The sequence below is a fragment of the Nuphar pumila genome, chromosome 1 (genome assembly GCF_984573655.1).
Source record: "Nuphar pumila chromosome 1, dmNupPumi1.hap1.1, whole genome shotgun sequence".
NCBI lineage: Eukaryota > Viridiplantae > Streptophyta > Magnoliopsida > Nymphaeales > Nymphaeaceae > Nuphar > Nuphar pumila.
The window spans coordinates 35,124,478-35,140,467 of record NC_143249.1 but is presented as its reverse complement, the minus strand read 5'-3'; the positions used below and the strand labels follow the sequence as shown (position 1 = coordinate 35,140,467).

The following is a 15,990-nucleotide window of genomic DNA, read 5'->3' as shown; positions in this document are numbered from 1 at the left end:
GCTTCCTCACTATTTTCATGTCAAGCTTCTCACTTGAAAAAACCATATTGTTTGGATAATCAAATTCTTAAGCACCCCTAAAGCTCAAAATCTGTTGTTTGGATTTAGCAAATTTTTCTTTGCATCTTATCAAATGCCTAATCATTATAGTAGTGCAACCATCCTCAGAACACTTTAAAGTAACTGATCAATATTTACATTTAACCTTCTCCACACCTTTGACTGTAATTTCATCAGAGTCATCCCATACAGTAGATGTTTTTGACATCTTTCGCTTAATTTCTTTTAGTTCTTGTTCCTCAATTTCAATATTTTCTTTCTAAGCATCTTCATTGTGAACATCTATAGAAGACATAGGTTTTGCTGAACCTAAATCATTCACAGTTTGTTGCATTGGGACATCAGGATCTGAGGCATCATAACATGGTTGTCCTATTTGTTGCATTCCTTTTCTAATGTATCTTTCTTCTTGTGTCATTTTCTAATTTTCTATAAAATAATAAATATAAAATGTTCACATTTAAGAAAAACAACAAGAAAAGAAAAAGTGCAAGTAACATGCCTAGAAAAGTTCAAGTAATTATATTGTCTTTCTTCCCTACATACAACAAAATTCAAAACATGCAACTTGCTTATAACCATAGAAAATCAATTTACCATCACACATTTCATATTATAGCCACAAAAAAGCAAAAACAAGAAAAAAGAAGAAGAAAATAACATATCATCTAAATCCAAAGTAGGATTTGTAGAAAAAGCTGCTAAATTGCAATTTATCTAAATCCAAAACAAGATTTGCAAAAAAAAGTGTTAAACTACAATTTATCTAAATCCGAAATAGGATTTGCAAAAAAACTACTAAATTGCAATTCATCAAAATCTAAAATAGGATTTACAGAAAAAACTGCTAAACACTAAGTAAGCATAATAAGAAATTAAACAAAATTCTTGAAAATTGCAGCATGGATTTCCAAAACTTATAAAGGGCTTCATTTTGCACAACAGGAAACTTCTTATTGCAGTCACGACAATCGCAACACATTCAATGTTCTAAGTTCTTTCTAATATTCAATACACATTTCTTGTGGAAAGTTTCCCAAAGATATTTGAAAAGAAAGGAATACAAGGAACTACTAGGAATTCATATCCTCCATGTTTTTATTACATGAATGTTCAACTCTTATTTTCAAACAAACATAAATTTCCTGACTAACACCTGAATCAATAGCATAAACTTACACGAACTCTACAAAAGGGAGAAACAAACCAAGGTGAAGATATCAATTATAACAGTTTAGAAGGAATATATGATGTTAGTGTCCAAAATTTGTTTGCAATAAGCAAGAGAAGATTTCAGCCCATGTGTTTCAAAGTATGCTGAATAATTTTACCTTGGGAATAATTGTGATAAGGATGATGAACCAAAACCCTCCCTAACCTTTTGTGATTTAGTGATATTGAAGCACAAAATTGAAAAAAAAAACCCTGAAAAGTCAACATAAAAATCACATAACCCAAAACAAAAATGTGAGAGAGAAACCTAATGACTGATACTCAACTTTACTGAAACCAAAACCCTCCCTAACCACCTATGATTCAATGATATTGAAACATAAAATCACAAAAAAAATTGAAAAGTTAATATAAAGTTCACATATACTGACTTTTAAAGTGCCATACCTATAGTGATATGGAACCTAAAGAAACAAAAAAATCACATAAACTGAAAAGTCAACTTGCTTATAGCGATTCAGTGATATTGAAATAACCATACTGTGATTCAGTGATACTAAAGAGAGAGAGAGAGAGGCTATAGCGATCTAGAACCCAAAGAAACATAAATATCACATATATACATATATAAAAACCACATAAACTAAAAAGTCAATTTGCTTATAGCGATTCAATGATACTAAAAGAGCCATACTGCGATTCAGTGATACTAAAGAGAGAGAGTAGTGAAACCCTTCGTAAGTTCCTTTGCTGAACACAGGCTCAACTCAGATTCGCTCGATGCAGACATCAATCATCAGATACACAATGATAAAGAGGAAACTAGGAAGTGGAGGACAAAGAGGGAACAAAGAGGAAGAGGGCATGCAGAGCGGAAGGGCAAGGAGGAAGAGAGCACATAGAGGCATAGTGCTTTTGCAAGGACGAAGAGAGCATGCAGAGGCAGAGCAGAAGGGCAAGGGGGGGTTTCGAGTAGAAATTAAGAAGTCTATTTGACTTTCAATTTCATTAAAACCCTAAACCTTAATCCATGTATACTTTGAACCGTTGATCTTATGATCAATGATTCAATAGTATACAATGTAATTGGATCCGGGTCCAATCGGGTCGGGCAAGCTCGAGCTTAAGCGACCTCAAACAAGCTTAAGCTTAAACAAGCTTATATGAGTCTCTAGATAGGTACAAGCTCTGCTCGTTTGTACGATCGAGTGTGTACCTTATATACAGGCTCGTGTGTTTAAAGACATGGGTGCACATGAGTTGGGTTCATATCGAGCTGAGCTTGGGCTAATCTTAACCGTTATTCACCCTTGCTGAGCTTTATTAATTTTGCTACATGTGTTTTCAAGTGGGTTCATTACCAGACCCACTATAACGACCCCAACTGACCCTCGCAAAAATAGTAGATTTTTTTTAAACAATTGTAGAAACTCACTCAAGGATCCAAGGGATCACAAATTTAATATACCAAACCACAAACCAAATCATACATTGAATCAACAGAAGAATAAATCAAACTTTATTAATTAAATCAACTATAAAAAATAGTCTAAACATAAAAATCATCTATATCCATATGAACCATCCTGTCAGAACCTAGAAACCAGTCACAAGGCTCACGGTCTCTAGCCAGTTAGTCAAGACATCACTGAGCATCCGTACTTATAAAACAATTTTAAGAAAATGGGTAAGAACCGAAGTCTTTTGTATGAATTCCTCTAAAAATCCAAACAGTAAGAAAATAGCATAAACCAAATCATGCGTAAAATTTCAGAGGAATACCACAATTAACAACTTACCATTCAAGCAATTAAACAAATATCATGCAGAAACAAGTATTATGCAAAGCCAAATATGCATAATGCATGAACTAATGTTGAACAATAAAGTATACATAATTCAATGCACATACATAAATAACTTATTAAGTTATTTATCAGAGTTACTTTTGCATGCATATCCCTATTGAATGCACACAATTTTAATTTCTACTTTTTCTTAAACCTACGAATAATCAAAATGGGCATAAATTTTTGAAGACCAAGTTAGGTTTCTAGTTGTAGCTTAACACATAATTTATACTTTATTATTGGGTTTCACACTTGTTCCTAGATCGATATAAGGAATTCTCATATTTCATTGAAACATTAAGAATCCTCACCTAATGTCTGGACATCAATGAAAATCTTCATCTACTGACGCCACTTTCTTAGTATACCAAAATGATAGATGAGTCAACAACAACACCCCTAGGCAAAGTAACTGAAATCTTCTTAAAACCATGGTAAGGAGATGAACTACCATATCAGGTTCATGGGCACAATCATACATGGAGTTTTAGTATCCTCACGGTCCCCCATGACCACCATCCAAGATTTTCACACTATGAAAGGAACATCAAGAAAAATATTAATTACACTGTTTGGTCTCTTTTACCATTTCAAAACAAATTTCATGTTCTTTACACAAAAACCAGTTTGCAAATCTACATGCAAAACAGATAAATTTGGCCCCTAACCCTCACAAATTAACAATATAATTAAATTTAGAAAACTAATAAATTTTTAGAATTAAATTTTATAATGCATAAATAAAATCAACAATAATTAGAGCAACACATGCTCCTAGCCTACATGGCCCGCAGTGGTTCACATTTGACCACCAACACATCTAAAAAATAACTTATGCATCTTTGCAAAAATTTATGTGAACATGCAACACATACATTATTTTCAAACATGTTGATAATGCATATTCAATGCACATTAATCCAAGCATATATGCATGTCAATGGATGCTCGTAGAACACATATCATGATCAATTTCATTCATAAACAACAAACCATGCATATGATCACAGTTATGCAAATATCAAATAAATTTCATATTCATGTGTATGATATGCACGATAGGATCAATTTTATGTATTCTCTCAAAAAGAATACGTACATCAATCTTAAACATGTACATGACCAAACTCATGAATTCAAACAACTATAAAGAAATTTCTACCAATCCAACAACTGGGGTTGATTCATATACATGATCAAAATCATGTACATGGGCCAGTTAAGCTGAAAAACACATATTTTAAACATGTTGGTTGATCCATGTACATGATCGAAACCATATACATGAGTCGGCCAGGCCATAATCCAACATGTTTCAGCCCTGCTGGCTGATCCATATACATGTTCACAAACATGTACATGGGTCGGTAAGACCATAAGCACACTATTATACATGCTGGACTACACATATATGTAGGCTAAACTTAATAAAAATTGAACATAAACATATGTATATACATGAGCGTATGTCATGGCAAATTTAATCCAACATAAACATTTAATTCAACAGATCTGAACTAAATTAAACATGTGTATCGACATGTATGATTAAAAATAAATAAATAAATATGCACTCGAGAGACCTAAATCTAATCAAAAGAGCATGTACATGACAAATTTGAACTAGATTTGCATGTAAATATGCTCAACAGATTTGAACCAGCCAAACAAGCAAGTACACGACAAATCTAGATTAGATATGCATGAACAAATGCTTGGCAGATCTGTGTGTACAAATATACAATAGATCTGACCATATTTGCAGTCATATACACTGCAGATCTGGACCAGATCCGCCAGAGTATATATTCTTGGCAGATCTGAAAAAAAAACTTTTCATATGCATAAATCCAGATGTATATCTATGCACACATTAAGATTGAAACAAAAAAATATATTAAGTTGTGTACATGTCAAAAAGATTATCAGATCTGAACATACATATATAATATAAATGAGCAAAACAAATCTGAACCACATAATATTTTCAATGACATGCTAAAAAAAATCGTCACACATGGATTGTATGCACATATTCAACTGTATGATAAAAAAGGTCAACAAAACTGAATATATATATATATATATATATTCAACATGTATGACCATTAAAAAAATCGATAACATATATTCAATATATGAATATCAAACTCGTCAAATCGAAAACTCTATGCATGCCTTTAGATGCAAATCTAATAAAATCAATACACCTAAATACATGTGCCTCTTTACATAACCAGAAATCTGAACATGTACATATTCATAAATATATTCAATGATATGAACAATAAAAATCACTAAATCTGATTATATGCATCATATGTATATTTGCTATGCATAAGCCACAAAACAAAAAATTGACATGCCTATTCTTGAATGAAAAATCGTCAAATCTAAATATGTATATGCGTATACATATTCAGATGTATGAATCAAGGAATTGACATGCATATTTTCAAATTTTTGATGCATAAGAAAAATCGTCATCCATAAAAAATTAAATCTACATATATATATATATATATATATTCAATATTATGTATTTATATATATACATAAAATCAAAATTTTCGTTTCCCTCTAATACCTATACATAAACTGATTTATATGTATTTCTTGCCTATAAAAAATTAGAGAGAAACCCGTACCTTAATTGAAGTTCAAAAAAAAATTGATGGATGCCATAGAAAAATAGTTTTTTTCTCTTCTTCTTCTTTTCTCTTTTTCTTTCTTTTTTTCTCTCTCTCTGCACTATTTTTTTTTCTTCTCTCTTTCCTTTCTCTATCTCACTCTCTCTAAATCTCTCTACCTCTTTCTCTTTCTAGAAACTTGAGTTCTAGAGAGAGTCTTAGATAAGTCCTCTTTATATTGTTTTGCTTTATTTTATTTTTTTATTTTCTTTTTTAATAACTTCTAAATAAGGGTGGCATCCCTTCTAGAGCTCTCTTTTAGAGAGTAGAGTTCTACCAAAGGTAGAACTCTACCTCTTCTAGATCTTTTATTATTTTATTAATTATTTAATTATTTTTTCCATTTAATATTCTAAAGAATATTTCAGAGGGTGACGCCCCCCTCTGGAAGACTCTATAGGGTAGAGTTCTACCCCAGATAGAACTTTACCTTATCCTATTTAAATTTAAAGGTTGATTTTAAAGTTTTAAAATAATCATGGATGGATTTCAGATTCAGATTTGGATCCAATATCTAAATCCATATGGATCCTACCTAGACCAAATCCTAGTCAATATGAATCTTGGACTGAGTCCAGATCCATATTAGCTTTGATCAAACAGAGCAGATCCAATCTAGAAAAAGTAAAAAATAGAGGCTAATCATTTTTTAAAAATGTGTTTTTTGGACAAACCATAATCCGATTTTCGAAAAAAGGCCGCCAATATGATTAGTATTCTGAGTCAGATCTAACGATGGTCATACCTAATTTTTGGCTCCAATTTTTGCTTGAATTTAACCTGAATTTTTATCAAATTTAAAGGTTAAAAACCAAAAAAAATTTAAATCATAATTAGCTCAACTAGGTCTTGTCAGGTCGCACCTTCACCTCTGCACAAAGGATATGTCCAGATTCGTCTACAAACGACTACCACTTGACGAACTCTCTGAGCAAGTCTCAACTACGACTAATCAAGTTGTCTGCTATGCCTGAGGTCTTTCTGCTAAGTGTATCTGTCATTGTATTCGCCTTACATGAGTGATAGGTGATGGTGAACTCATAGTCCTTGAGCAACTCTAACCATCTACATTGCTTCAAATTCAGATCTCACTAAGTGAAAATATACTTGAAGCTCATATGGTCAGACAAAACCTCAAACTACTCCCCATATAAGTAGTGGTACTAGATATTCAACACGAAGACAAGATTCGCTAACTCGAAGTCATGCACGGGGTAGTTCTTCTCATGCACCTTTAGATGTCGAGAAGCGTACGCGATGACCTTCTCATGTTGCATCAAGACACAACCTAGTCTGGTCCCCAAAGCATCGTTGTACACTACAAACCCTCCCATCCGAGAAAGCAAAGACAACAATTGGGCTAAAGTCAACCTCCTCTTCAACTCCTACAAACTCTCCTTGTACTACGGTGACCAAACAAACTTCACCTTCTTCTGCAAAAGTCGAGTCATCAAAGCAACTATATGAGAGAAGTACTATATAAATCAACGATAGTAGCCCACCAACCTCAAGAAACTCCTGATCTCAAACACTGTTTTTGGCTGCTCCCAAGACAACACTGCATCCACCTTGGTTGGATCCACCTCAACGCCTTTCTTTGAAATCATGTGACCGAAGAACATCACTCTATCGAGCCAAAACTCACACCTAGAGAACTTAACATACATCTTATGTTCCCTTAGTGTCCGCAATATAATCCGTAAGTGCTCTCGGTGCTCCTCCATGCTCATAAAATATATTGGGATGTCGTCAATAAACACGATGACAAACTGATCTAGCTATAACCTGAAGACACAATTCATTAAGTCCATAAATATTGCAGGGGCATTGGTGAGTTTAAAGGACATCACCAAGAAGTCGTAGTGCCTGTATCTGAACCTGAACACAGTCTTTAGGATATTTTGTACCTTGATCTATAATTGATAGTAACCTGAACGAAGATCGATCTTAGAGAATATCTTTGCCATACACAACTGGTCGAACAAATCATCAATCCTAGGCAAAGGATATTTATTCTTCATGGTAACTTGATTCAACATGCGATAATCTATATAAAGTCGCATGGATTCATCCTTCTTCTTGACAAAAAGAACTAGTGTACCCCAAGGTGATACTCGGCCTAATAAAACCCTTGTCAAGAAGTTCGTGCAACTGCTTCTTCAACTTAACAAGCTCTGCATGTGCCATGCGATAAGGCATGTATGACACTAGTATCATTCTAAGCACCAACTCGATCAAAAACTCGATCTCTCTGTGAGGTGGCTGACCCACCAAGTCCTTTGAAAACTTGCAAACTATGTCTAACTACTCCAAAGATGTCACCTGACTGTCTGTGACAGACACACTAGCCAAGAATACCATATAACCCTATTTGTAGTACTTTGAGATCTTCATATTCGAGACAATCTTTACCTCACTTACAAGCCTAAATGCCTAAAACACCAACACAGACAAGTTGGGGTGCTCCAACAAAACCTTCTTCCTCCGACACTAAAGAGTCACATTATGTCTGAACAACCAGTCTATACCTAGAATGACATCATAAAATGTCATGTCTAATATAATCATGCCGACATATAACTCATGCCCCTCAATAACTACTCAAACTGCAGGAAGGTACTACCCATAATAAGTAGACATGCTCATCAGAGACATCACATCAAGTGTCTTCTCTAGGCTAGACATAACGAGGTCACACAATCTCATAAAAGATGAAGATATAAATGAATGAGTTACCTCTGAATCAAACATAACATGAGCAAGATGGTCAGCGACTACGAATATACCTTCGACTAGGTCAGCCTGATCGCCCTGCTTGGTAGTTATGACAACAAAAACTCTCTTCTTCATCTTTTGTTGTGCTTGCTGCTGAGATCTCTATTGTTGTTGCTATTGACTACCCTGAATTGCTGACTTATTTGGACAGTATTGTGCCACATGTCATGTCTGCTGGCACTAGTAACACATCCCCATGAAGAGAGAGCAATGGCCAATGAGATGACTCTTGTTGCAGCACTTGCAAACAAAATGAGTCTTCCCCTGCTACTGTCTAAGCTGGGGTTGACCCTGCTGAGTCCTCTGCTGGTTTCCCTACTGGGTTTTCTGCTTCTTGACCTTTCCCCCTTGCACCTTGTTGCCTGCAGGTGAGTTCTTCTCTGCTTTGTTATTGTCATTACCTCTCTTCTTTTGTGATCTACCCTTGAACGACTCCCACTCATCGTTCAGGATATATCCATACTCAATCACATCACTGAACGAAAAAGGATAGCTCGTTATGACACAAACCCGAAGACCGTCCTTCAATTCGCAAACATACTTCACTGCCCTTACCTTGTCATCAATGATTTGGGCAATACCTCTCCAAACTCCAAAATTTGGTGGTGTAGTCTACAAAACTCATGTTTCTATGAACGAGATCGAGAAATTGCTGCTGCACACACTCTTGGTTATAGAAAAGGAAATATACAACTAAGAACTCTAAAGGTTTCTCAGAGGATAACCTCCGCTTCAACAAACTTCACCCATCACAAGGTGTCCCACCACTTCTTGGCATTGCCCTTCAGCCAGTACATGCCAAAGTCAGTTTGCTTGTCTTTGGGTACAAGCAGGATGCAAAAAACTCTCTCTATCTCCTCGACCCAACTCTCAGCTGCCTCTGGGTCGGTCTTTCTTTAAAAAATTGGCAAATCTAACTTTAGAAACTTCTCGTACATCATCGTACTAGTGTTTGCAGTAACCGATGCAAGATGGACGCATGTCATCGACTGCATCGTCTGCTCCTGGATATGCATGGTCACCATCGCTGCCAACATATTAAGGGCATCCATGAGAAAGTCCCTCTGCTCCTGCCTGTCAACTAGACCACTAGAAGAAGAAGCACAGGTACGAGCATACATCTATTACATAAAATGCAGCAAGATTTATTAGTAATTTTGTATGTTGATCAATTCTACCCCATTGGGATTGATCCATAACAACAAGCATAGTCATACAAGCACAAAAATCTAATTCACACACATTGAATTAAATATAATCATCCCTATAGTAAAAAATATAGAAATTCAATAATTTCAAGACAATAAGAAAAAAATCATAAGATAACACTTACCAGTGACGTAGAGATCGCTTCTGGAATACGAGTTTTTGACTTTCTGGTGATAGTTCTGATAGATCTAACTAGGCTATAATACCGACTCTGTAACGACCTCAACTAACCCTCGTAAAAATAGTAGATTTTTTTTCTAAACAATTACAAAAACTCACCCAAGGATGCAGAGGATCACATATTTAATATATCAAACAACAAACCAAACCATACATTGAATAAATAGAAAAATAATTCAAACTTTATTAATTTAAATCAACTGTCAAACATAGTCTAAATATAAAAATCATCTATATCCATATGAATCATCCTGTCAGAACTCAGAAACTAGTCACAAGGCTCACAGTCTCCAACTAGCTAGTCAGGACATCACTGAGCATCCGTGCCTATAAAACAATTTTAAGAAAATGGGTAAGAACTAAAATCTTTTGTATGAATTTCTCTAAAAATCTAAACAATAAGAACATAGCATAAACCAAATCATGCATAAAATTTCAAAAAAACATCACAATTAACAACTTACCATAATCAACTAAACATTCAAGCATTTAACCAAATATCATACAAAAATAAATATTATGTAAAGCCAAATATGCATAATGCATGAACTAATGTTGAATAGTAAAGTATACATAATTCAATGCACATGCATAAATAACTTATTAAGTTATTTATCAGAATTGCATTTACATGCATATCCCTATTAAATGCACACAAGTTTAATTTCTACTTTTTCTTAAACCTGCAGATACTCAAAATAGGTATAAATTCTCGAAGACCAAGTTAGGTTCGCAGTTGTATTTTAACACATAATTTATACTTTATTATTAAGTTCCACACTTATTCCTCAACCGATATCAGGAATTCTCACATTTTATCAGAACAATAGGAATCCTCACCTAATGTCGGGACATCAATGAAAATCTTTATCCACTGACGCTACTTTTTTGGTATACCAAAATGATAGCTGAGTTAACAATACCACCTATAGGCAAAGTGACTGAAATCTTCTTAAAACATGGTCAGGAGGTGAACCACCATATCGGGTTCAGGGGTACAATTGCACACAGAGTTTCATTATCCTTACAGTCTCCTATGACCGTCATCTAAGATTTTCACACTATAGAAGAGACATCAAGGAAGAGATTAATTACACTATTTGGCATCTTTTACCATTTCAAAATAAATTTTATGTTCTTTATGCAAGAACTATTTTGCAAATCTACATGCAAAACACACAAATTCGGGGCCTGACCCTCACAAATTAACAGGGTAATTAAATTTAGAAAACCAATAAATTTTTATAGTTAAATTTTGCAATGCATAAATAAAATCAACAATAATTGGAGCAATACATGCTCTTAGCCTACATGACCCACAATGGTTCATATCTGGCCACTAACACATCTAAAAAATAACTTATGCATCTTTGCAAAAATTTTAGTGAACATGCAACATAAACATTGTTTCCAAACTTGTTTACAATGCACATTCAAAACAGATAAATGAATACACATTAAGCCAAACATATACGCATGCCAATAGATGCTTGCAAAATACATTATCATGATCAATTTCATGCATAAACAATAAAATATGCATATGATCACAATTATGCAAACTTCAAATAAATTTCAAATTCATGTGTATGATATACACGATTGCAAACATGATCAAATCAAAATCAGTTTTATGTATCCTCTTTAAAAGAATACATACATCAATCTTAAATATGTATATGACCAAACTCATGTACTCAAACAATTGTTCAAAAATTTCTACCAATCCAACAACTGATGCTTATCTATGTACATGATCAAAATCATGTACATGGGTCGGCTAAGCTGAAAAATATATGTTTTCAACAGGCTAGCTGATCCATATACATGATCGAAACCATATACATGGGTTTCAGTATCCATGTACATATTCACAAACATGTACATGGGTCAGCCAGACTATAAGCACACTACTATACATGCTGAACTACACAAATATGTATGCTAAACTTAAGAAAAATTGAACATAAACATATGTACATACATAAGCATGTGTCACGACAAATCTAATCCAACATGAACATATAATTCAGCAGATCTGAGATGAATTAAACATGTGTATCGGCAAGTATGATTAAAAAAAATAAAAATAAATGTGTACTTGGTAGACCTGAATTTAATCAAAAGAGCATGTACATGACATATCTAAACCAGATCTGCATGTGCATAGAACTCTACCTCTTCTAGATCTTTTATTATTTTATTAATTATTTTTATTTATTATTCTAAAGAATATTTCAAAGGGTGTTGCCCTCCTCTTAAAGACTCTATGAGGTAGAGTTCTACCCAGGTAGAACTCTACCTCATCCTATTTAAATTTAAAGGTCGATTTAAAAATTTTAAAATAACTATGGATGGATTTCAAATCCAGATTTGAATCCAAAATCCAAATCCATATGTATCCTACTGAACCAGATCTTAGTCAATATGGATCCTGGATTGGGTCTAGATCCATATTAACTTGGATCAAACAGAGTGAATCTAGTCTGATCTAATATAGAAATAGTAAAATATAGAAGCTGGTCATTTTTGAAAAATGCAATTTTTGGGCCAACCGTAATCTAATTTTGAAAAAATAGGCTGCCAATGCAATCCATATTCTCAGGCGGATCTAATGGTGGGCATACCTGATTTTTGCCTGAATTTGACAAAAAATTCTATCAAATTTAAAGGTTAAAAAAATTTTTTTTATATTATAATTAGCTCAACTAGGTCTTATCAGTGAGCTCTGGGCCACTTCTAGACCCAGCTCACGTCACTTATAAAATTAACTATTTTCCCATGAGTTTATCAATTTTAAATAAATATATAATTTAAAAATTATATTTATTAATTTTAAAAATCATGAAAAAATACACGATATTGCACCCACTTTCACTCTTCGTAAAGAAGAAAAAAATTGGTGCTAAGAATATCGAACTACATTTATGAAGGTTTTCTCCTTGGGAATGGGTTTAATATATTTGAAAAATGTGAAAAACTCCTTGTTAATGAAATTTATGCCTTTCTTTGAACCATTCTCCATCGGATCCATCATTAATATAATGTAAAATTCAGATCCTGATTCTACTTTCCTACATTGGATATAGTTTGTTATCCAATATTTGGGTTTGAATTTGATCTCTGGTCTACCATGATCTGGCTAGTGGTTGACCTATTTGCATCCCTCAAACATCCAACTGTGTTTCCATTACTCAGATCCGTAACACAATTTGGCAAACTTGGGTTTCCTTGAAAGAGATAAGTTTAGATGCATCAGAAACATCCTGGAAACGGGTTGGTTCCGGCCAGATACGACCTGTTGACCCGCCACACATTCCCCACCGCCGTGTGAGAATTCAGTTTTCAAACCTCCCATGCCTCGCGAGACTTGGAGCTCAACCGATGAGACTTTGGATTTGGGTTCGGGTTACGTTAAATTGAAAAATGGAAACCAAAACTCAACTGGTCTATTTTTTTTTCTTCTTTAGAGATGAGGTAGAAACAAACAGTTTGCTGAATTTTATTTTTGGAAAAAACAATTTGCTGAAATATGACAAGCGCTCCCCTCAACATATTACTTGGGTTGGATTTGGGTCAGGGGTCCTTGGAAACCATTCATCCACCCGATGGACGACATGCAACTAGAAGTCTAATGGGCCAGGTTTGACGCGGGCTGATCCATACCAAAGCCTATAGAGTCAAGGTTTGGCGATAAAGAAGAAGGTTCAATTAGAATCTAGGTAGGACTCAAAGGGTCTGATTTGTATATGGATCCGGGTATGGTTTGTGAAATTTCATACCAGACTCGAGTCTGACCCAAATTCCGATCAAGAGCTGTGATTTTTCAATCTAAAAAAGATATAAAAATATTATTTTACCAGGTATAGACGGGTATAGTTTTTCTTAAAATAGATTTTAGTAGACCCAGATCCGGGCCCATACCAGCACCTCAAAGTCAGATCTGAGTTCGGTCCGGAAACTAGATGCCACCCGTTGACACGCCTGCTTTGGCTAATCGTTAATTTATTCTTTATGTGGGCTTCTTTCAGGAAGAGAAATGCGTATTGACAACGGTGTTGAGGCAGGTGTCGTTCTCCTATTGGCAGATGACCAGATCCCCCCGTCAGCCGAATTTACAACTTTCCTCTCATCCCACCAAATTCAACGTACCCACGCATTGCCGAGCCGCTCACTCTACGCGTATTGAGTACTCCAACGGCTATATATTCAAACTCTCACCCCTCCCTCTTTCATACATTGTAGTCTCTCCTAATTCCGGATCTTTAATCAATCTTAACCTTGCTAGGTTGCAGCTCTCTCTCTCTCTCTCTCTCTCTCTCTCAAAAAAGATGGCTGATCAAAAGCCAACCCACTTCAATGGAGCCTACTATTCTGCTCCCCAAGAAGGTTCAACCCCTCCCCAACACCCCCCGCAGACGTACCACCATCCTGGCCGCCACCACAGCTCCTGCGGCCTCTGCTGCCTCCTATCCACCATAATTAAGCTCATCTTCGCCATCATCATCATCCTCGGCATCGCCGTGCTCGTAATCTGGCTCGTCCTCCGGCCGTCTGCGGTCAAGTTCTACGTGGACAACGCGTCTTTGACACAATTCAACTTGACTAACTCAAACACTTTGTACTACAATCTTAATTTGGATGTTAGCATAAGGAACCCCAACAAGAAGATCGGGATTTACTACGACAAGCTCGATGCAGCCGCATACTATGACGACGAACGGTTCGGTTGGGTTTCACTGCCTACTTTCTATCAGGAACACAAGAACACCAGCATGGTTTACCCTGCCTTCAGTGGGCAGTCTGTGATGGTGCTTAGTGACTTGATTACTAGTGATTTTAGTGAAGAAAAGGCAAAGGGTGCGTTTAACATAGATGTCAAGCTTCGTGCCAAGATGAGGTTTAAGATTGGAAAGTTGAAGACTACCAAGTATTCTCCAAAGATTTGGTGCTATCTGACGGTTCCGTTGGCCTCAAATAACTCATCATCTACAAATGGCGGTTTTACAAGGACCAAATGTGATGTACACTACTTCTAGAATGGATTTGTTTACTATTTTTATTATTTTGATTTTTTTTATTTTTGTATCTTATAATCATAGGGACTCTATTGTGCTTAATTATTAGTAGTCATTGAGATTCTTCATTTGTATGGTTTTTGTATATGTACAGAATAATATTCATTGGATTATTGTTTTTATTATAATCACTGCCTTTTGGTCTACGTTATTTTCCATGTTCAACGATTTCAAAGTATTTAATGAAATCATCTTTCTTAACGTGAAAGCATTCAACCGTTGACCAATGGATGTTTTAATAAACATGTGCTCAAGTCAAAAATTTGGGATGGAAAACATTGGATAAGACTTATCAAATCTGGATCTGAATCCGTGAGGAACTTGGTAGGATTTTTATCAAGTCGATCTGGATCTGTGAGAGCTACTTGGTGCAATTTGGATCAAATCATAAGCAGCTGTGTCTTGTGAAGATCGATCGATACGACCTTTAATGTTGAGAGTTCCCTTCATCAAGGCAACAATTGAGGAGATCGTTATGGGTGACAAGGTGGCTGATCTCATTAGAATAACCTTCCTAATCGGTAGATCCAACTGATCACGATAACCGTGGAAAGCTTATCAGATCACCATGGCAGGCTTATCTAGTATATATCTCTGATTTGGTGGGATGAGGACAGGCGGATCCTCATGTTAAATATAGTGTTTCATTGTATCCCAATCTCATGAAGAAAATATCTAATTATTGTCTTGGTGATCGAACCAATGTTGTCAATATCGGTGTGTATCGGCCGATATATGTTATAGGTAGAAAATCGATATGGGCTACTTTTTAATAAATATAAAAAAAACTTAAAAATGAAATTTTAAATATTTTAAAATATTACTTTAATAGTTTTAACATGTGTCACATTCTGATTGACACATAATGTTTTTTATTATTTTTTGGCTGATATAAAACCATTCACTTAAGTATCGGTATCGGTATCGGTATCGGCCAATACAGCTGAATTGTTGGCCAAACGATTCAGGGCCGAT

The 15,990-nt window shown here is 35.1% G+C and overlaps 1 pseudogene; it reads left to right on the top strand.

The window, feature by feature from the left end:
* The first annotated feature begins 14,229 nt into the window (after positions 1-14,229).
* On the top strand, positions 14,230-15,161 carry LOC149848663 (NDR1/HIN1-like protein 10 pseudogene; annotated as a pseudogene).
* The last annotated feature ends 829 nt before the right edge of the window (positions 15,162-15,990 follow it).